Here is a 23,592-nt window from a genome sequence, read left to right on the forward strand (position 1 = left end):
AAATGTATGTACTGGGGTTCTATCACAACAACACAGGTACCACGACATGACAACATGACGGTGAGTAGTGGACTCACATGCCAGAAGGGCTAAATCTACACGATTGGCAGCCACAGATGCCTTCAAGGATGCTGGCGATCAGGAACTCTGAGTCATTTCCATTTGGAATGCAAAACGATACAACTGCTTTGGAAAACAATCTGACAATTTTCTACAAATTATGCATAATGTTATCATATTATCTAAAAATCACACTACTAGGTATTTACCCAAACGTTTGTAAAACTCATATACATACAAAAACAGCACAAGACTTTGTTTTTAATAGTACCTTAATTCATAATTGTTGGCCAACATGTCTTTCAGTAGAGACTGGATACACATGTCATTTCATCCGCATGATAGAATACTAGCCAGGATAAAAAGGCAAGTTACCAAGTGGCGGAAAGACCTAGATTCATTATCCTTTCACAGGGGCTGCCTAAGACCATTGGAAAACACATATTTCCCATGGTCTTAGGAACCATGACACCGCTCCTCTATCTGTCTCCAGGTGGGTCTGTCCACATGCAGATAGGCCCACATAGGAGTACCCGGCATGAGGACTGTTACCCATGCTACACCATGCTTCAAGACAACATTTTATTGATTTGTCATTATAAATAAATATTTCACCATATAGAATTACATATTGTTTTGTGATGAATCACTCTGCTTTAATTATGTTCCATTTGTAACAATGAAAATACATCCTGCACAGCAGGTATTTACATCCCGATTCATAAGGGTAGCAAAATGACAGTGATGAAGTAGCAACGATAATAATTTTATGGTTGGGGGTCACCACCACATGAGGAACTGCGTTAAAGGGTCGCGGCCTTAGGAAGGTTGAGAACCACTGAAACTTAAAGCAGATTGCTCTGTGTGGAGCTGGTTTCTAGGGGTTCAGGGGAAGGGGAAGCAGAGGGAGGTTGGAGAACTAGATGGAGCACTGGAGACTTTTAAGGGTAACCAAACTTTCCTCTGTGACACTTTCAAGGTAGATATCAGGTATTATGCATTTTCCCAAACCCAATTGACTATGTAGCACCAAGCATGAACCCTAGTGTAAACTACAGACTTTAATTAATAACAATGTATCTACATTGCTTTATCAGTTATAGTCAATGTACCACAATTCAAGATGTTAATAAAAGGAGGAGCAGGGAGAAATGAGTATATGGAAACCCTCTGCAGTTTGAGTTCATTTTTTCCCTGTAAGCCTAATACTGCTCTGAAAAATACTAATACTAATACTGCTCTGAAATTTAATTTTAAATGTATTTAGATGATCTCATCAAAATGCTGATTTCCTCTTTGCCATCAAATGTTTTATATTGCAAAAATAATTAATTTGAATTTTATTTCTAATACATGGAGCTAAAAGGGCATTTTCTTGAGTACTGGTAAGGTGCTAGTAGATGGAGAGTTTCAGTGATGAGGTACCAAGGGTGGCAGAGAGGCTCCAGATGTGTATTGACAATCTAGTGAAGAATCACAACATTCCTGACAGCATTTATAGTATCTGTTCACTAGGAAAGACTCTGTCATCGCAGACCCATCGTGAGAGTAGGTCAGTGAATGTTACCTTGTTGCTCACCTGAATCCACATGAAAATTTACACTGAGACAACACCACTATAATCCTTCTGCCGCTTAGACATAGAGTTATTTTAAAACTATTTTTTCAATAACAAGCTACGCAAAGAAATATTTTGTTGTAAGAATATTTCCAGATCATGTATTAGTTCAGCTTCTACCAGGAGCCACCTGACTAAATTCAATTACTGTACATACTCGTTTGTATAAGCTGAGTTTCTCAGCACATTTTTTTTTGAAGTTAGTTCAAGGATTGTTTGTTGGCCTTTAGGAGTGTTTTCCAGTCCATTCTGTTGGGGCACCACATCCTGGCCCCAAAGTCCACCTTCAGCATTCCCTGGGGACCTTGCCGCTCCATTCCCTTGCTGTTCCGCTGCACTCCCCCAGTGCTTTGCCTTGGTGTGGTGGGATCAGGTCGGGCGCAAATTCCACACTGTGTCTCCGGTGCTGTCCCCTGCAGGGCCATGGGTCAGTGAGGGACGTCATGTCTCATAGTGGGGCTGGCCATGTGGTCCTCTCCGTGGACTGGGTGCTCTAATTGAGGTCATCGTCCTCAGGGCCTGGTGGGCCAGGATGTGCTCCACTCTCTCCTCCTCCCCCTTCATCTGTTCCCATGTGCTCCGTTCAGATATGACCCTCTCCTGGAGCTGCAGATTCAATGCCATCCTTTGAAATCATTTCTTCTGGGGGGAGGGGAAGGCATCCACTTAGTATTTGGTCCTGGGGCCAGCCTCCCAGACCTCTCCACTGGTTCCCTACTCCATGCCAGAATGTTGCATTCACACCTTGAGGCACTGGGTTGAAGTCTGGTCCCTCTTCAGCACATTTTTAATGCAGCTTTTGTGGTAAAATTAGGTGCCTCGGTTGATATTCGGATCAGCTTATACTCAAGTTTATATGGTATTATAAACTGGCGTTTTCACAATAGGAAATTGATTAAAGTCAGCATGCTATTTTCTCTAAGTTAGAATAAACAGGCATGGCTAAATACACACATACACAAAGATTATTTTAAAACATACATGTATATGTAGATATATAATATGTGTAATATATGTGTGTATGTATAGAACGTTTTAGACATAGATATGCTTTTCAGAATGTGCTTTTTAAAAAGTTGTTATTTTAGAAAATTACTGCGATTCTTAATGTCAGCGATTCTTAATTACAATTCTAGACCACTCTTATCCAAAAAAATACAAAGGACAAGTGAAAGGTGGGAAGTCCCTGATTATCTTAATCTAAGTTTTATGGAAGCTTGACTTTAGCCTCATGACCTTTTGCTACAGCTGTTTCTGGGTCTCATTCATGTCTTGGTGCTCGCCGTGACTGGCTGGGGAAGGGGGGGGGAGCGTGCTATTCTCTCAGTAGTTTCTGTGGTGACCTCAAAATTGCCATGGTGATCCTCTTAAGACATTTTGTTGGAACCTGGGATGGTGATCACAATTGATTAAATGAAATAATCATTATGTACTCTTTGGGCTGCATGGAAAGATATAATTTCATGCATTTCAAATGTAGTTAGTTAAGTTTTTCTCACTAAATCTTCTCTGTCTCTTGTTTGGCGAATTGTGTTATTTTGACTCACAAATGTAGTATGTCATTGCATAATATTAAAAGATGTTATGCATTTTGGGGGGATATGCTAGCTTTCCTTTTCACAAGAGACTAGAAGATGGATCATCTGTAGTCTCTTCACAAGTCTTTTGGCTCTCACTCTAGGTACTCGCTGCCCTCTCTGTGAGTGTCTCTTGTCCCTTACTATTCAAAGATCCCCTACCCTGTCCTTTTCACCGTGGAAGATCAGCATAAAATGCATGACAACCTTAGTCAGTTTGAACGAGGGGAGGATTTGAGAACTGGACTAGGACAGAGAGGGAGAACCTTGCAGAAAGGCCTTCCATTGGGAAGTGGGGTTGCAGGTAAGTTTTGAACGGAGAAGAATAGTACAGGCCAGGAGAGGGATGAAGTGTACTGGGGAAATAGAGAAAGAGGAAATACAAATCTCCCTGAGGGCTTGAGGGAAGGCTAACTGTAGCCTTGAGGCTGGTCACATCCTTATCTTGTTAGAGGGGAGAATCCGAGGAAGGGGCTGCTTCTCCTTACTGATGTTCTCAGGATGTCACTTGGTTGTGTTGTCATGAAAGGCAAGAATAAAAAGCACTAGACTGATGACCCTGACTCTGAAATACTTGGACTCTCTCAGACGGTAAGGTTCACATGGACCTATCTCACCGCCCCATGAGAGCCTCATCAATAGTCCATTTCCGTCGTAGACGTTCTAGGGGATCGGGCCATGCCTTCTATGTAGTGAGATGCCTTCTAGGCATCATCTGTAGGAGAGACACAGAGGACGAAGGTTATCGTTGTCAATTGGCTGGGGTGTTGAGCTCAGTCTAGGGATGGGCATCCCGTCCATAGAAGCAAGAGTGCAAGGGATGGCTAAGGGGAGGAGACATTTCTGCAGAGGGCAATGGAGGCAGATCATTCTACTGATGCCACCATCCCCCACCGCCATGAGGAGAGAAGTAAACGCCATCCTCTAAGAATTAGGAGTGAGAGGCGTGGGGAATGACTGCTCCAATGATCTATCAGTTAAAATCACATGGTATTTTCAGTGAGAATTAAAGATTACTCATTTAAATTATATTTGCCTTATGGATAACTAACATAGAAAAAAATCCTCTCTATTTCTGGTCATGCTACTAAGTCTGAGAGATTCTGGGGAGGATACAATCTGTGTGGTGGGAAAGTCAGGAGAAGAAAAGCACGGACATTTTCAGGAAAGGTGAATGGAGCTTCTGTGTCACCAGTGGGGTGAGATGTGGCTGCCTTTGTTTCGGCTGGTTCACTTGTGCACACCTATACCAAATTGATTCAAATGGTTAGCACGCTGCTCTGCTTGCCGGAGGTGAGAGGTTTGAGTCCACTCACAGGGGCCTTAGGAGAAAAGCCCGATGACCTACTTCCCCAAATCCATCCCTTGAAAGTCCTTGGGCACACGATTCTACGCTGACACATAGGTGGTTGCCATGAATTGAAGTCAACTTAAAAGTCACTGGTTGGCTGATAAACAAAGATAAGCAAATAAAGCTCTGTGTAAATATTTATTTACCAAAAACATACTAATGATATTGAGATCATGGCTCATATTTCTAGGAACCATATATTTGATACTTTCCATTTTAATTGTGCACAAGAAATGAGAGCACTGAATGAGGAGATGTCAACCATTTTATATCCTGGGGATTATGAAAAATTATTATTTTTAGTGCATACTTATTTAACCCAAACCAAAAACTCACTTCCATTGAGTCCATCTCAATTCAAGGGACCCTACAGCCAGAGTACAACTACTCTGTGGGATTCCCAAGGCTGTCAATCCTGAAGAAAGCAAACTGTAACAGGTTTCTCCCTCAGGACAGTGTGTGGGTTTGAACCTCTGGCCTTTGAGTTTGAAACTGAGACCTTTCACCGTGGCACCGTCAAGGCTCACTTGCACACTGATTTGGGGGGGGCAGAATTACTCATCATCATCACCCTACTCAAGCCCATCAAACTTCTCTACTTCCCTTTTCTGTTATCTACAGGGGTCTTACTTCAAAATGATGGAAGTGGTGCGTGGCTTGGGGATTCAGGCCCCACTGAACATTGCACACCCCACCTGTCTGTCAGTGTATCAGAGCATGGTGGCTTGCATGTCTCTGTGGTGCTAGAAATGAGGTCACTGGTGTTTCAAATGCCAGTAGGGTCACTCCAGCCAAGCATCCCAACTAGGAAAAGAATATGAAGAAGGACTAGGCTGTCCACTTCTGAGGAATGAGCCACTGAAAATGATATAAATGGCAGTGGCAAGCTATTAGCTACATTGCCAGAAAATGAGTCCCTTCAGGTTAGAAGGTGCACAAAATACAACTGAGCAACAATGTTTCTCTAAGTAGTCAACCGCAGTGACATGGATGGAGTAAAGCTTTCAGAGTCTTCATTTGCTGATGGAGCCCAATTCCAAATGGGAAGAAATAACTGTAAATATTCAATAATAATTGAAATATGGAATGTCCTAAATATGAAGCAAGAAAAATTAGAAGCCATCAGAAATGAAATGGAATGCATAAAGTTTAATATTCTAAGGACTAATGAGTTGAAACGAACTGATATTGGCCACTTTGAATCAAGACAAAAAATATAGTTGACTATGCCAAGAATGAAAATCCAACAGGAATTACTTCATTTTCATTGTCAGAAAGAAATTTCAAGATTTATCTCAAAGACAATGCTACATGTGGTAGAATGATATTCATATATCTATGGGAAGTTCAGTTCATGCACGTATTATTCAAATGTGCATGATGATATATGAGATTTTCAGTGGACTTTTCCTCTGAGGTGGGGAGGTGAGTCCTTCTTCACTGTCTGTCCTTCATTGTAGATACCAACCATTGAGTCTAGTGATGAAGAAATCAAAGAATTCTACTAATTTATTTATTCTGAAACAGATCAGACATGCCATCAAAATGTATGCTAATTATCAGCGACTGAGATGCAAAATTTGGAACAAAGAAGAAGAAGAAGAAGCAAAAGAAAGGAAGCTGGAGGTCACATCATAGGATTCTGCAAGATCAATGACTTCAATGGAAATACCATTCCGAAGAAACCAAAATATAAATGAAGTCTGTAAACACGGACCTCACCAGACAGAACACACTGGAATCAAATTGATTACATTTGTGGGGATAGACCATAGAGAAGCTAAATATCATCCGTCAAATCAAGACCAGGGGCAGAGTGTGGAACAAACCATAAGCTTCTCATTTGTGTGTAAGTTCCGGTTAAAGTTAAAGAAGACAAGTCCACCAGAGCCAAGTATGACTGAGAATCTCTCACCTGGATTTCTAGAACATCTCAAGAACAACTATGACAGAAGGCGTGATGGGCTGAGGAAGGGCACGAAGGACATCATACAAGAAAGCAAAATATTGCTAAAAATAAAAGGAAAGATCAAAGTGGATGTCAGAAGATATTGCGAAGCGTGCTCTTGACCAGAGTAGCTAAAACAAAAATAGAAAAAACCAATGAAGGAAAAGGGCTGAACTGAAATTTTCAAAGGGCATCATGAAAAGACGGAAGTATGGCAGTGAGCGGTGCACAGTCCTGGAGTTAAAAGCTAAAGAAGCAGACCGTGCCCAGGCTCTCTGAGGCTGAAAGAGCTGATGGCAAAATGCATGTCTTGATTCAGCTGGCAATGTGGGAGCCCTGTGGGCCGAGGGGGCTATGTCCTGAGCTACTAGCCACAAGTTCAGTGGTTTGAACCCATCAATTACTGCTTGGGAGAAAGATGAGGTTTGCTGCTCCTGTCAAAATGTAAACTCTTGGAAACCCAAAGGGACAGTGCTACCCTGCTCTATAGGGTTGCTAAAAGATGGAATCCCCTCAATGACAGTTTGGGGTTTGTTTTAATGGGCAAACTATTGAAAGATGCAGGAAACATCAAAAGAAGATGGGAGGAATACACAAAGTCACTCTGCTGAAAAGAAATTGTCTACGTTCAACCACTCTCAAGAGGGACCATATGATAAAGAGCCAATATTGCTAAAGGACAAAGTCCAGTCTGCACTGCAGGCCTTAGTGAAAAACAAGGCTCCAGAAATTGATGAAATGTTCCAACAGGCTGATGAAGCAGTGGAAACATTCACTCATCTATGCCCATCCTTTTGCAAGACAGGTACCTGGTCAACCAACTGAAAGAGATCCATATGTATGCTGATTCCAAAGAAATGTGATCCAGCAGAATGTAGAAATTATGGAACAATATCATCAATATAACAGGAAAGTAAATGTCTGCTGGTAAGAATTCAACAAGAGTGCAGCAGTACACCAACCCATGTACTGCTTCCAGAAATTCAAGCCAGATTCAGAAAAAGATGTAGCTTGAGGAATATCACTGCTAACATCAAATGGATCTTGGCTGAAAGCAGCGATGACCAGAGAAGTTTACTTGTGTTTCAACAGCAATGCAAAGGCATTCAAATGTTTGGATTATAATAAACTACGGCTAACATTTTAAAGAACGGTAATTCCAGAAAGCTCCACCGTGCTCATGAGGAAACTAACAGCACATGGGCAAACAACAAAGTAATGCTGCGTAGTTTAACATCAGGAAAGATGTGTGTCGGGGTGCTATTCTTTCATTATATCTAATCAGTCTTCATGCTGAGCACATAATCCAAGAAGGTTAAATATATGAAGAAGAATGCGTGACATCAAGGTTGGAGGAAGATTATTAACAAGCATAGATATGCAGATGACACAATCTCGCTTGCTGAAAGCCAAGAAGACTGGAAGCATTTGTTGATCAAGATCAATGACTCCAGCCTTCAGTAGGATTGCTACTCAATGCTTTTATATATATCATTACAATGGAGCAATAGACATCACGATAAGCTGAGGAAATATTAAATTTGACGAAGCTTTCATCTTGCTTAGCTCCACAATCAATACTTATGGCAGCAGCAGTCAAGAAACCAAACGGTGTGCTGCTCAGGAAAGTCTGCTGCTGCCGACCTCTGTGAAGTATTGAGGAGCAAGGACATCACTTGAGGACTAAGCTGCTGCTGCCCCAAGCTGGAGCATTTTCAATCACCCTCTGCATGTGAAAGCTGGACACAACATTTAAAAATATTGAAGGAGGGGAATTGGTGCATTTGAATTACGGTGTTGGTGAAGACCACTGAAAGTACTGTGCACTGGCAGAAGGACAAAGAAAACCGTCTTGGAAGTAGAGCCAGAAGGCTCCTCAGAAGCTAGATGGCAAGATTGAGTCTGACGCCTTGAATACATTACCTGGAGGGAAGCACTCACTGATGAAGCAGAAGGCCATTGCAAAAGAGGAAGCCCCTTTGACTGCAACAGTGGGATGGGACTTCGAAACAATTGTAATGATGCCACAGAATCTGGCTGTGTTTTGTCCTGCTGTTCATAGGTTGCTATGGGTTGGAACTGATTTGATGGCACCTGACAAGCACAAAACTTCTAAGTCAGCCCATTTTATAAAACAGAGAAAGGGATACCTTCCCTGGTTGTCTTCCTTGGATATGGGGGACAGGTCCCTAAGCTCTGTCTTGCCCCCAAACATCATGGGGGATAAAGAGTCCCACAATCCTGGGCACCTGGAGTGCTTCAATTACGCAGTGGTCAAGTGTGCATTTACTTGACTAATGCAAGAGTGGTTACATTGGTGCAAGTGAAGCTCTCTATGAGTTTAAGTGGGGCTAGTGGTGGGGTTAAGAACTCTTTTGGTAACAGAGAGGTTGGTGGTTCAGATCCACACTGGCTCCATGGGAGAGAGGTCTGGGGATTTGTTTCCTTAAAGAGTGAAGTTCAGAACACCTTACGGGAGCTGTTCTACTCTGGCACCCGAGGGCGTGATGAGGTGGCATTAACTCAACAGCACAGTATAACTATGAGTTTAGTTTTTATGACAAGTGCCGTTAGAAAGAAAAATATTCCTTCCAAATTTAGCTGTATAGGTACCGCGACAAGCCAGCGTACATCTTAACGTGGCAGCCTTCTTGTTAAAAGTCCTTGATTGTCTCTGAAAAGTTCCGATGAATCTCATGTCCTTATTCTTTTCTTAGGAACAGCAGTGAACAGAGTGCCAGGGCCACCTGCGCCTGGTCCTTCTGCTTGTGCAGAAACAGCAACAACATGTAGGAGGACTTCTAGAGCCGGCTTGACTCAGCCAGGGACTTGCTGGACCATGCTGGACAGAAGGGCAAACAGCAGACTCACAAGAAAGGTGAGGGCAACAGTAAGACTGACATTTATCACAGTATGTCTGGATATTCTAGAGTAAAGGATCCTGGAGCTAGGTCCTGAGAGACTGGACTCACTTCTCTCAGAACTTTTGGGGGTTTGGTTCCCATATGATCTGAAGATTAAGGAGCCCTGGTGTTGTAGTGGTTCTACATTGGGCTGCTAACTGCAAGGTCAGTAGTTCAAAACTACCAGCTGCTCCTCAGCAGAAAGGAAGGGGCTTTCTACACCTGTAGAGTGTACATTGTCTCAAAAATCCATAGGGGCAGTTCTACCCTGTCCTATGGGGTCACTATGAGTTGACGTCAACTCGATGGCAGTGTATTTGATAAGTTTTGACTCTGAATATTAAAGTAAACGTGACATTAGTCTGTAATCACAGGTTGTTACATGTAGATTGCATAGGCTGTCTCTCCTTTAATCTCCATGACAGCTCAATGCGATTATTGTTCTCAAATGACCATTGAGGAAGCTGAGACAGGAAGAATTAAATGTCTTTTTCAAAACTCACCTATTTTGTGTGATCAACTCTTAGAGGAGTTGTATAAAACTATGATGAACTAGACTGTCTACTATTATTTTCTTGATCTGTCTTGCCAGATATGGATATTTTACTTGATTTTCCAAAGTCTTACATATTCTTCTACTGAATGGGTATATTGATTTTTAACTTGGTTTTCATTTAATTAAATTCTTTAGTTCAATAATTATCCTTTTGCTATTAGTCACAATGTATTTAGTCTGTTGGATCTAAAGTTTTGTGAATTTATTATAATTTCATTATGGCTTTATAGTTTTTTAGGTTCTATGTGTATTTGCAAGGAATAATTTTTATATTTTGAGTTAAAATTCTATTTTGAACTAGAAGAGCATGCTTGTTCATTCATTTTTTTCAAATTTTCTACATTCTTTATTTTTTCCTGATTTTTTTCTGTTTTTTCTTGATATTTATAATATTCTCTACCATAATTGTGGAAAATCCTACTTTTACCCTTATTATTTTTCTTTTTTATCTTAAAGATTAATAATTAGTGATATATGTACAGCAGATACAGTTCATGGGTTTCTCTGCCATTAAAGGAATCTATTTTGTTCCCTGCAGTGCTCTTACCATTGACTTCCTACTTCCTCTTTGCATGGCATTATTATTGCTGCTCTATTGGTCTTCTTGCTTGCATTTATCTGGTATTTTAAACACAGTTTGCTTGGAATAATGTGCATGTGCCATACAATTCAATGATTTTAAAATATTAAAGATTTGTGCAATCTTCACCACAATAAATTTTATAATTTTTTCATTCCTATACCCATTATTATTAGCTCCCTAATACTCCCCAACCAACCCTTCCATAATCTAAGGAATTATTAATTTAATTACTTTCTCTATGGATTATTTATCTTGGGTTTCATATAAAAAAACATACCAAAAAAACAAATAAAAAACAGCCAACAGTGAAAACAAATAGAACACATAAGAACCTCAATTCAAAAGAAAACATAAGATAATAGAAACTATAACAAATTAAAAATGGGTCAAAAGGAAAACAAATGATAATATGTTGACTTTTAAGCTAACTATATCTGCAGTGATCCACCTTCCAATGCATTCTGTCTGAGGGCAAGGTTATTCACATCCCTAACCCATGACCCGAGGGCAGTTCAATGGAGGCTTCATCTTTCTTGGGGAATCTGAAAATGCATTTTAGGCTTTCATTGTCATCCATACCCTTCTACAAACCAGGTGCTCAAAAGTTAAGCTCTAATACTATTCGGTCCTCTGATCGAGGATTTTATTATTTAGAATCCTTGGATCCCCCAAGCTGGTGTCCTTATTCCGTTTGGACTGAGCTGACTGCTTGTTTTAAGATAAGCCTTAAGACCCTAGACGCTATTCTTTCTGATAACCGAGCACCATCTGATTTCTTCAGCACACGTTGCTCCAGCACGCATATCTTCAGTGAATACTTCATGAGGCCAAGTATTAAGTAGGGCCACATTGTAAGGACTAATTGTCCTTAGATTTGATTTTAAAATTAAGTGTGAGCTCAAAATCAATTTGTATATATATATTTAGCTTTATATCTTACAGTTAACTTTTTGTATATTTTATATTTAAGTTGAATACATCTCTGACCCACTTTAGAGGCAACATGATGAGAAAAATTTAAGTAACTTCCATGAGACATTTGGTAAATCTAATAATAATATCACTAATAGCTATACCAATGATACAGATTTTAAGGTACTATTGAATAAAGGAAAATATGCATTTGTAAGAATGCTTTTTAGACTATAATACATGTATCTTGTATACTTTATTCACCCTTTAACTTTATGCCTTTTTTGTCATTTAGTGAAATGTTTCTTGCAAACAATCTATATCTAGACTCTAACTATGTTCATGAGCACCTGTCTTTTATTTTTAAAACTTGAACTAATACTGTTACTACTAGTATGCTTCGACTTATTAAGGTCCTTTTATAATATTTTCTTATTTCTAATTTTTGCTAGCCTTTTTTGTTTTCTTTGTCTTTTTTTAGATTGACGAATCATTATTTGCTTTATTTTTTCCCTCTTTGGGGAAGTTGCCCATCCTAAATCTTTACATTTCTAATATAACTTAAAATAATTAATTTTGTTTTTAAGTTTAGTGTATTTATGTCCTCCCATGTGTCAGGAAAGAGCATGTTTCACGCCTTTAGCTTCCTCCAAAAAGAGTAGTTTGCGCTCTAAGAACGAAGGGTCCTTTCATCCACACATGCGGGTTTCTTCCTAAGGTCCTGGCTATACCTTGAACTCGGCTCCCACACTGCTACTTCATGTCTTAGGAAAATAGCTTTGCTGTTCCCTATTTATCAGGAGGACAGCAGACACAGTCTTACAGCTCAAGAGAGAGTCTCCAGGTGGCTCTCCCCTGCTCACTGGGTTTGGAACTTCCCTGGACATTGCTATCTCCATAACGTGTGATGTGCGAAGATGCCCATGTTCTATCTCTCCTTAGACCATTCCTGATTGATTGACATCAAGGATTCCTCAAAATGATTGGTGCATTGATTAGAGTCCTTCTGTTTTCCCATGATTTTATAGATTTTTCCCTTCCGTGGGACAATTGTTGGCCGAGAAGGAAGGCACTTATTGACTCTGTCATTTTGACTCTACAACTCTCAAAGGCCAGGGATAGTACCCTGTGCACTATCCGTGTTCATTGAATAACTTTTCGCACATGTCTGTTGCTCATCTGCCTTGCAAGCATTCTTATTCTAAAGAAAACCTTGCCACGCGTTTCTTTGCTAACTTGATCGCCCATGTTGAGAGAGTACTGGTTACACAGTGGGCTGCTAGCTGCCTGCAAGTGGCTCTTCCGTGGATAGACGAGGGAGTGGCCGTCTCAGCACTCACAGGACTGGCCACTGACAGTAGGCATGGATTCATGGCAGTGAGTTTCGTTTTAGAGTTTTGCCCACTTTGATGGCTTTCTGTTCTTTGAAGATTATTTAATCCCTGTGTTTAAATGTAGTACTTCCTTCTACTGAATCCTTGTGGCTCTGAAGTTTAATCTTGGTCCCGACCAAATTATAACATAAAGCAGAATTCATTATCTTCTGTGTTTATTAACCCTTGAGAAAAGGGTACCTTGCCTGTCTTATCTTTGTATCCCCGATTATAGACACAAGCATTAGCAACTGAAATGGAATTCATTTTGATTTGTCACCAAGTCTCAACAATAAGAAAAAAATTCATCTGTATACTGTGTGTGGACCGATAGAATTATGCTGCTAATAATTTAATTGATTAATTATTTCTTTGAACAAAAATGTTATTTGTTGTGAAGTACAGTGTCGTAATTTTGCTTGTGATTAACATTGCCCTTAAATTGAAAATGTTTTTTCAAACCCCACATTTTTATATTAGGTACTCCAAGAAGTATGCATTTTAATTGATCTGATTTGCTCACCAGTGATAGACAATAGCTTATGTTATGTATTTGGTTAAACGGGGCTATCTCTACAGCCCATGTGCCCGTAATCTCTGGCCGAGTGCTACTGTGACACGCATGCTTATTTATCGCAACACTGTTCCCAAATAATTCATGCTGCTCAACCTCATCAGAGGTCTTTCCATCAAAGTGTGTCTCCATGGTTACAGAAGCCAGGTCTGGCCATTTGGTGACGATATGTAACACAAAGGTCATTCGAATGCTTTTATGACATTTGGATTCTGAGGCTTATTTCCAAAATTACAAACGCTGCATGATTTTGAAATTTAGATGTGCTCTTTATTAGTATTTTCCCTTCATGTACATGTGTGTTTCCATTTGGAATTATGTTTGTTTATTGGCAATAAAAACAGTCCATTAATTTTAGTGAGATTTAATTTTTCTTTCCTTTAGAGTTTTTCTTTCTGTAAATAATACTTTATGCTTATATATGAAAACATATGTTAAGAATCATTATTAAGCATCATTTCTGAGACTGCTAATATATGAGTGAACCAAGCTAAAAGCTAAAACATTGATTATTGATTTTTATAATGTTCCCTTTTTATCTAAGTATAGTTCCATTTTGCATTTTCAATGAAATGAGATAGTAGAAGTATTCAATTTGCCTCTTATATTTTTATATTTGAGTTATATAAAAGAAAAATATGCTTTCATTGAAATATATTTTATATCTAAAGTAAAAATGAAAAGCTTAAATCTGTAAGAAAGTATTTAAAACTCTAAGGTCCTGTAAAAGAACATTTGATAATGCACATGAGCATAATGGTTTCTGGATAAGACATACTGTCAATGAGCCTTTGTACCAGTTCTGTTCCGAATGCTTTCCCAATATTAACTGATTTAATATCTCTTAGCAACTCTAAGAAGTTGTGGCTGTAATGTCTCTATTTTATAAATTAAAAACTGAAGCACTGGAAGCATCGAATGCTTCAAGATTAATAACTTGTACAAGGTTTTTCAGCTACTCAGGAGCATTGTCAGGATTCAAATCTAAGCATTCTCATTCCAGAGCCTAAGGTAGACATCTAGCTTTATAAATGTAAGCATGTTGAAATCAAAATACAACTCAGATTGTTTGCCTTTTCCTGCTAGCAAAGAAAAAAATGCTATTTAGATGATATCTAAAGGAAGATAAAATTTTATCTGGGAACTGTAAAATTCTATAAAAGAATCACTAGTTTACTGGATATCAATGTATTAAGTAGCAGAAAGCTGGTTTCAACCATATTTGTAAAAGCTAAGAATTTTATTTTCTCACATACAAGAAATTTTGAAGTGAGCAGCTGAGGGTCAGTACAGCTCCACATGTCTCCAGGGAAAGCAGGCGCCCTCTCTGTTCCTTCTTGGCCAAGTGGATCAGTTGTCTGTTACCAAGTTTGACACTTTATGATCACAGGATGACTGTTCTAAATCTGACATTGCTTCAGCGTTCTGATGAGCAAGAGGGAGATGGGCAATAAGGGGGGGCGGGGGAGACATGTCAGATAGATTGACTGCTTTTAAAAAGCTTTTTTAGGAGCCCTGCCCAGTGATTTTCATTGGCAGTGCAATTACATAGGGCTTTCACATGACGGACCCTATAGTCAAAAGAAAGGCTGATGGGGGGGGGGGGGGAGGAATTCACTGAGTCTATGGCCCCTCTGCTCCAAATCAACACTGTCATAGTAAGGAAGCATACAAAGAATGAAAATGCATGGTTAATAGGGAACTACTTGTGTATGCACTTTGTGGGAATTAAATGCTGTGGTGTGAGTTCAAGTATAAATGTAAACTTCAATAAGAGAAAATAGATCATTTAAACAATGGTTATAATTATATAAAGAACATTTGGAAATATCACATGACAAAGAAGAATTTTCAAAGAAGTTGAGAAAAGATGGAGAATCTACTAAGTAGAATTGGAATAAGAGATTACTCATTTTATAAAACTAAAGACGGATCCCTCTTTCACTTCTTAGAACAAAACAGGCTCCAACAATGGAATGTGTGTGTCCGTGTGTGTATGTTGGTGGGTGCCTCTGAGACTGTCCCAGCTCATAGACATCCTCCACACGACAGCAGGAAAAACGGCCCGATCCTCCACCATCCTCACAACTGTCACATTTGGTCCCATTGTTGTAGCTACTGTGTCAGCCCATCCCACTGAGGATTTCTCGCTTGTTCATTGTCCCTCTACTGTAGGAAGCAACATGTCTTTTACCTGCGGCTGGTCTCTCCTGACAACATGTCCCAAGTACATGAGACAATGTCTCGCATCGTTGCCTCTAAGGAGCATTCTGGCTGTACTTGGCATTTGGGCTGTGAGCCGTATCTGGGGTTGTCCCTACAGCAGCAGAGGAGAAGACAGATCCTGGTGAGGTACACTACGTTAGAAGGAGCAGGTATCTGCAGGGGTCTCATATCACTATTCATTTCATCTGGGTTTCCCAATCAATTAGTTTAGTCTTCCTACCAACAGAGGAAGGAAGCATGATTCTATAATCTCCCCTTCAGCATTGAGGCCCAGGAAATTAAATCGCATCCCTAATCCTGATGACTATGAAGACGACAATCAAGACTTGAACCTGAACCTGTAGTTTAACCACAGCTCCAGGTTAAGGAGCCCTGGTGGCATCGTGGAGTATATATTGGGCTGCTAACCACCAGCCACCTGTCAACAGAAAGTGAGGCTGTCCATTCTCATGAAGATTTACAGCCCCGGAAACCAAAGGAGCAGGCAGCCCTGCTCTGCCCCTGAGGGCCGCCATGCATGGGAAGGGATGGAGGGCAGAGAGTGTCGGAGTACAGATTGGGAGGAGCAAAGGGCACGCTTGTCTGTTCAAGGAAAAGATGGAGGTTGGAGCCCCCTCCCTCCTCCTAGGGTCTGTGATCGACTTCTGTAAAATCAGCCCTTGAAAACCCTGTGGGATTAAACCGACCACCACAACTTGGAAGATGAGACAGGAAATGTGGGGCCAGCGACTCTCTGTCGATGGCGGGGACTGGTGCTGGTAAGAGCTGTACTGCTGGTGCGTGTTCCCGTGTATATTCTCAACAACAACGGCAAAAAGAAAATCAATTTCATTGCTGTAGTTACACCAAGAGGACCCGAGGGAACCCATGCCACCCAGGTCCTCAGGCATCAGAGTCCACTCAACCCCTGGCAGCGTGTTGCAGGTGGAGGTGCCGTGATGGGAAGTGTGGGCACGTCTTTTTCTCCCTCTCAGCCCTAATGCGGAGGGAGAGACTAAGCGCCTCGGGTTCTCTTGCAAAGATTGCGTTTGTAACTGGATTACCCAATGCTGTTGCTGGAGGCAGTGTTTTTAGCCTGGATCAATCAGGGTCCCAAGTATTTCAAATACCTTCTGTCAGGCCCTGACATTCTGACTTTTGTTTGGTCTTCGCCAACTGATCAAGAGAAGAGGCCCCACCTGAGGGGTCACACTAGACCCTGCATTGTGGCCGCATCCACCAAAGGCTGGAAGACAGGGAGGAAAAGGGTTAGTATAGGGCAGGAAACATCCAAGGTTATCTAATACTGGAAAAACCACCTTGTCAAAGAAAGAAAATATCTCCAAAATCGACTCTGGATGTCTCTGGGAAGGACGATGCCCGGAAAACCTGCCTGACAGGAGAGCTGTGGGTCTCGTAGCCCTTACTGGAAGAGGCCTGTGACCTGGCCACTCCACTTCTTCTTCCTCCGGTTCATAGGACTAATCCGGAAGTCATTCTACAATCTCATAAGATTTCATAAGATGATGTTTAGAGGCTCTCAACACAACATAGGGTGCTGAACAATGCTTCAGTAAAATGCTTGCCTTTTAAAAGAAAAACGAGGTCCTATATATGAAGGCATTTTTTCAGTACAAAGTATTGTATACATCTATTTTTTCGGTTCATAATAGAGAAAGTAGACCCTCTACATGTGCAGGCCCCTGTTGTCCTGGAGTGGATTGTGGCGTATAGTGACCCTGTAGCACGGATAGAATGGCCTCATCTGGTTTCCCAGGCCGTAATCTTTCAAAAACGCCGTAATCTTTCAAAAACGGTCGGCCACGTTTTCTCCAGAGGAAGGACAGGTGGTCTGGAACCACTGACCTTTCCATTAACAGTGAAGTACTTTAACCACTGTGCCACCCAGGGACAGTGTAAACACCTATCAAGACTCTTTTGTGCCTGGAATGTTGATGTTATTGCTTCTCCTTAAGCCCTTTCTATTGGGCCAGATCTGGTGTCATAGTACCTAAACACCACATCGAATTTGTGCAGATGTGAATAATAAACTCGCACCTTTTGAAAACAATATGAAACATTTAAGTACCAATGACCTAGTATTCGCATCTGGCTTTGCAACTTGTTATCTTCAACATCAATGTTTCCATTGTCACCCTGCTGTTTCAGATAAGGATGCTTTCTGGACACTTGCCTACTAGCCATTTAAGAGATTAGGGACTTTTTTTTCCCCTTTCTCTTGGTCTACCTCTGAGCTGATTCCCAGCTATACAGTTACCATTTGTAAATCAGTGGAGCGGGAAATTAAGGGCACCCTAGCAGGCCTGCGTGTGGAATACCAATAGCAATAAAGGGATAGTGGGATCTGGTCGCTGCCTTGCTGCTGTCGAGCATGCATCCAACGAAAACACCGTGCTCCCAAATAAGCATCATTATCTGAATGGCCAGAAGGAAGAAATGAGGCACGGTAATAACTAAGATTAGGATATAATGAAAGACATGTCCTGGGGGGTTTAATACCAAAAAAAAGAAGACCTGCTTTTTAATCTTTTGTTGTCACGTGTTATTTCTTATGTGAATTCACAGTTGAACTTCTCTGCTATGTGTGTGTATTAGTCTGAGTACTTTAGAGAAACAAATCCACAGAAACTCATGTATAAGAGAGAGCTTTCTATAAAGGGTAAGTGCAGATCAAGAAAATATCCCAACCCAGTGCTGCCCAAGCCCACAAGTCCAACATTAGCCCATATGTCCAATATCAATCCACAAAGACCCCCTCCATCTCAAAAACACACACTATGATGCCGACTGCAGGAGGAAAGCATGTAAGCATGTAAGCGTGTAAGCATCTCAGAGCTGGCAGGGGTCTCCACACGGGTACTCCAGCACCCAGGGCTGCATCAGAGTAGGTCCATGTGGCTTCTTCTTGGGGATGTCTTGCAGGAAGTGAGCCTTGCCAGCTGAAGCAGGGAACTGGCTAAGGCAGCTGCACCCTGGTCTGACCATCAGAAAGCAAAAGACCCGAGAACGAGAAAGGCGAGGTTCGCTGAGCCTTTTCTCTCTCGGCTCTTCAGTTACCCCCGCATGTGTGTATTGGCCAGGTTGGCACAATAAACTGCCTCAATGTGTTTGTTTCCTAGGCTTGTTTTGAAGGACAAATTGTTCTATTCAATCGATACATAATAATTAGGAAACAAAAGAAGGGAGTAAATGTAAAATAAGAGTCCAACGGAGTGAGTGTGTTGTGAGCTGCCGTCTAGCTGGTCCTCATCCTTGATGACCCCATTCGAGAGGCTGCAGGGTTGCCGGGTGTCAGCTGCATGACAGTGTGTGGACTCGGCTGCTGTGATCCAGAGGCTTTCATTGGCTGGTTTCAGAAGTAGATCATCAGGGCTTTATTCCTAGTCTGTTTTAGTCTAGAAGTGTCCCTGAAGCCTATTTAGCATCAAACCAATCTCCAAGCCCCAATGACAGATGGGTTGTGGTTGTGTTAATTTTCCCTCAGGAGATTACCAAATAAGCACGGTTAGTACTCATGCTTGCTTATTTACCTGTAGGGAACAGTTTCACATGCAAGGTGGTGGAAACTGTATACAACTTCTCGACACATCAGGGAGGATGCATAAATAAGCCTGTCCTTACTTTGCTTACTGGGTAACGGGACACTGGTTCACTGTCTGGATTGAACCTGGGTCTCTCACATGAGAGGGGAGCCTTCGATCGTGAACCACCAGTGCTGGCTGGTTCAATGTGGAGCCTCGCTTTGTAATGAACAAACAAAATGTACCTGCACTGCTAGTGACATAAGAGGGCTTAAAAAGTTCTTGGAAACAATGGAATCAAAAGACAATATAAATTTTCCATGAAATTTTTGAAGCCCTTTTACAGATGCTCTGGTGAACTGACCAATTACTAAGGAGCTGCCACCATGCCTGTCTTCTGCCAGTCTGATGTCGAAAACACTTATTCTTTCCTCTTGAGAATTCAGGGGAAAGGAGACAGTCCCGTGTATTAAAAAGTTTGGGGAATGACCCAAGTCCTCAACTCTGAAGAGATCCTTACTCCTTTGACAATGTTTCTGAATGCCTTAGGACCAAAAACAACAGTGCACTGACATAGAAGATTTCTGGTGTGCTGAAATTCCATCAACAGACATCATAATATAATAGCACATAACAATAATGGAAACTGGATGGCAATGACGAAGGAATCAACAACAGAATAGACACCCTTCAAAATTTGAAACATCATCATACAAGAGCAAACACCTTAAAGGGACTGAGTAGCTGGGCCTACGGGCTCAGGGCACAGTCTTAGGCAGTGGTTCTCAACTCCTTTCCCAGAGGTCACCTGATTCATAACAGTAGCAAAATGACAGTGATGAAGTAGCAATGAAAATAATTTTATGGCTGGGGGAGGGGGGAGTCACCACCACATGAGGAGCTGTATGAAAGAGTCGTGACATCGGTGGGACCCACTGGTCTTAGGGAACACCAGGGACAATTGACATAGCACAGTTCAGCAAGACAGTGCTGTTCCTGTTCCTTGCCGACAGTATTGACTGGAGGCAAAAACTGGTGAGCAGCCATCTATGATGCAACTATGGGTCTCCCCACCTCCAGAGTGATGAGCACCCAAAGATCCATGGAAATGGTGAGTCCATGGACTAATGGACCATGAAGACATATGTCTCTATAACCTTGAGACAAGAAAATCGATATAGCCCCTGGCTACCGTTACCAGCTACCCTGAGAAGGACCACATTAGAAGGACCTGGATAGAGTGGGAGAAAAATTTGGGATAGAACTCAAAATCATAAAAGAGATCAAATTTGGCCCAGAGATGGATGGAACACCCAAGGCTATAGCCCTTAGTCGCCCTTCAAGTCTGAACTGAATTTATTCCCATGTTAGAAGACTAACCATTTAAGATCAAAAGAACAGCATTTATGCAAGGACGAAGCTCAGAAGGTTAGCAAAGAAGGAGAAATGGAAGCAGGAAACACAGGCAATAAGGAGGATAAATGGCAATACATAGAAGGGACTTCAGCAGATAAGTTGAACAAAATGCATATGAACTATAGACTATAAAACTGATTATCTGCTCTGTAAATCTTCACCTAATTCATAATTAATTTTTCAAAAAGTTCACTCAGTCATCAAACCCTAGTGAGTATAAACTGGAAAGAAGAATGTGCTATTCAGAAATTATAGAGATTGGTTAGTTAATTGAAAAAATACAAAAGCGTTTTACTTAATAACCCAAATAAATTCCAATGAAACACTTGAAAATCAGGGCAAAATATAAATACAAATATAAACCAGTTTGAAGGGCAAAGACTTTCAGACATGATGGAAGATAGTAAAGTCATAGTGATATTAACATGTTAAAATATTGGTGCTTTTACAGCATAATTAGTTATGTAGATATTGACCTAAATGTGTGTGCGAGTGTGTGAAATGTGTTAATGTTCACTTAACGGAGTTGGTGATGACACTGGAGTCATGTCGTACAAGGTGGCTGCGGGCAGTAAATCTGCACTTACCATCCCAGAGGGTGGGCATGAAGCATCGTAGTCTCAAATAGTTCATACGAATGAAAACAATTTTTGCAACATTTTATTTTCCAAGTTTGAGATTAGCTCAAAGTCATGATTCAATCCGCCAACAAAGAAGCAGGTGCACTTTCCTTAAATTCTGTGTTGATTTTGTCAGGTGGATGTACCAGATTGGGTTGTTCTCCTAGAAACCCTGTGGAACAGAGCAGAACTACTCCACGGGGCTTTGAAGTCTGTCAATCTTTACAGAAGCCAGTTATCACCTCATTTTTTCAGGTTAACTAGATATTTATTTAACAAATATTTTCCCCAATCCTGGAGTTTACCTTTTCACTTTCTGGTTAAAATCATTGTATGCTAACAGCTTTGTTGATTAATTACGTCTTTTGACTTTGTAAATTATACTATGAGTGTCATATTTAACGATTCATTGTCAAAAATGATCTCCCTATATTTCCTTCGAAGAGTTCTATGGTTCCACTTCTTACATTTGAGTCCAATTTGAACTGCATGTTGTACATGATAAGAGATGTGGGTCATATTTTGTCTGATTTCAACATTTATAAATTTAGTGAGGCTTATTTTGTGACTTAACCTATGGTCTATCCTGAAAAGTGATCTAGGTGCATCGGGGAAGGGCTATTCATTCGATAACAACATGGACTGTAATGGTAAATAGTTTAAAGTGATGTGGCAGGAGGAGATAAAAGTCACTGAAGGAGGAAGTGCTAAGGGAGGGAAGCAATGCTCCATATACTATTGAAAACAGAGGGGCACAAAGGAGTTTGGGAAAACTCAGAAAGGAACAGTTTTGCTGAAGAATGACCCTCCTGCTATTACTCCGTAAATGGTTTCTGTGGATTTTCTAAATTTGTACTTTAATCTTTATGTACCCTAAAATTGAGCTCCAGAATGATGGGGCAGGGGCGTGTGCGAAGAAAGACTGACTGTGAAGTCTGACTTTTCTCCTATGCAGAATCTTGGGTCAAAGTCAAAGACATTGCATGTTGGGCCCCCTACACAGTGCCTGGAACTTAGTCATGGTACTAAGGCTATGCTGGGTCCCCACCTGTGGAGGTACGAGGAAACCTGAGCTACCCAATATGTATAGAGAAACCATGCTGGTACCTGGTACCAACTGCCCACTCCTGTCCTCACCTATCCCAGGGAGCCAGACATGAGCTGTAAGACTTAGCCTGCAATAATGAAGAGGTAATAGTCATTATCGGTAATCCACAAACACCAATTTCCAGTTTCTTGAAACACATAGAAACATTCTTAGTATCAAATTCAAAGGGATACATTCTGAAAATCAATCTTTCTCCTGATTATAACATTAATAGAAATGACTTGTAAAAATTGCCTGGAATTAAACATCAAGCATTATGGATTCAGTAATTCATCATGAGTTATATTCTAGGCTCTGTTTCAGCATGTTTCACCAGTGGAGAGGCTTTTGTTGATACAAAATGTTTGCAGACTTTGATCTACTGTTGCTAAACTAGTCATATGACAGATGGGGAAGAAGTATTAACTGGAACTACCATATGACAATATGAGAGAAATAAGCTTCTCTTTGGAGAAATTTTGCATATGTCATAAAAAGAGTTGAACAAGAAATCTGACATAAAAAAGCTTGAATTCAGTATTTAGGAGGAAATTGTGTTCATTTTAGAGTCAGGTGGCCCAATAGATAGACACTAGCTATCATCTTGGGATTGTACTAAAACAAAACAGAACAAAACAAAACAACCATTGAGTCCATTCCAATTGATTGTGAGCCTGTAGCGCAGACTTGAACTGCACCATAGGTTTTCCAAGGGGGTGATCTTTTTAAAAATAGTTTGATTTCCATGTAATTCACATGTCATACAATTCAATCAATCATTCAGTCATATTAAGAAGAGTTGTGCAATTATTACAATCAATTTCATAACATGTTCTTCTCATAGTCATTGCTGTTATCTCCCAAATCCTGCCCCCACCTCCCTTGCATGCTGCTTGTGGTTGGTTCTGACCCACAGCTACCTCGTCTACCACAGAACGAAACACTGCCCAGCCTGCACCATCCTCACAGGTGTCCCTGTGCTGGAGCCCGCTACGGCCGGAGGTCATCATTAATCCAGTTACTGTCCTTGGTTTCATACCCAGAAAATCAGACAAAATACAAACAATAATAATAGCAACAGGGACACGCACACACAGAAAAGCTTCAACAAAGCAGAAAAGATTAAAAACCCAAAATATCCTTAAAACAGGATTAAATATTAAGGTAATGCATTTTAATCTAAGTACTTCTACCATGAGCACATCAAATGGAATTTGGACTGGCACGCTCATCCATAGTGCTCTGCAAACTGAGTGCTCACAATTTA

The sequence above is a fragment of the Tenrec ecaudatus genome, chromosome 6 (assembly GCF_050624435.1).
Source record: "Tenrec ecaudatus isolate mTenEca1 chromosome 6, mTenEca1.hap1, whole genome shotgun sequence".
Lineage (NCBI taxonomy): Eukaryota > Metazoa > Chordata > Mammalia > Afrosoricida > Tenrecidae > Tenrec > Tenrec ecaudatus.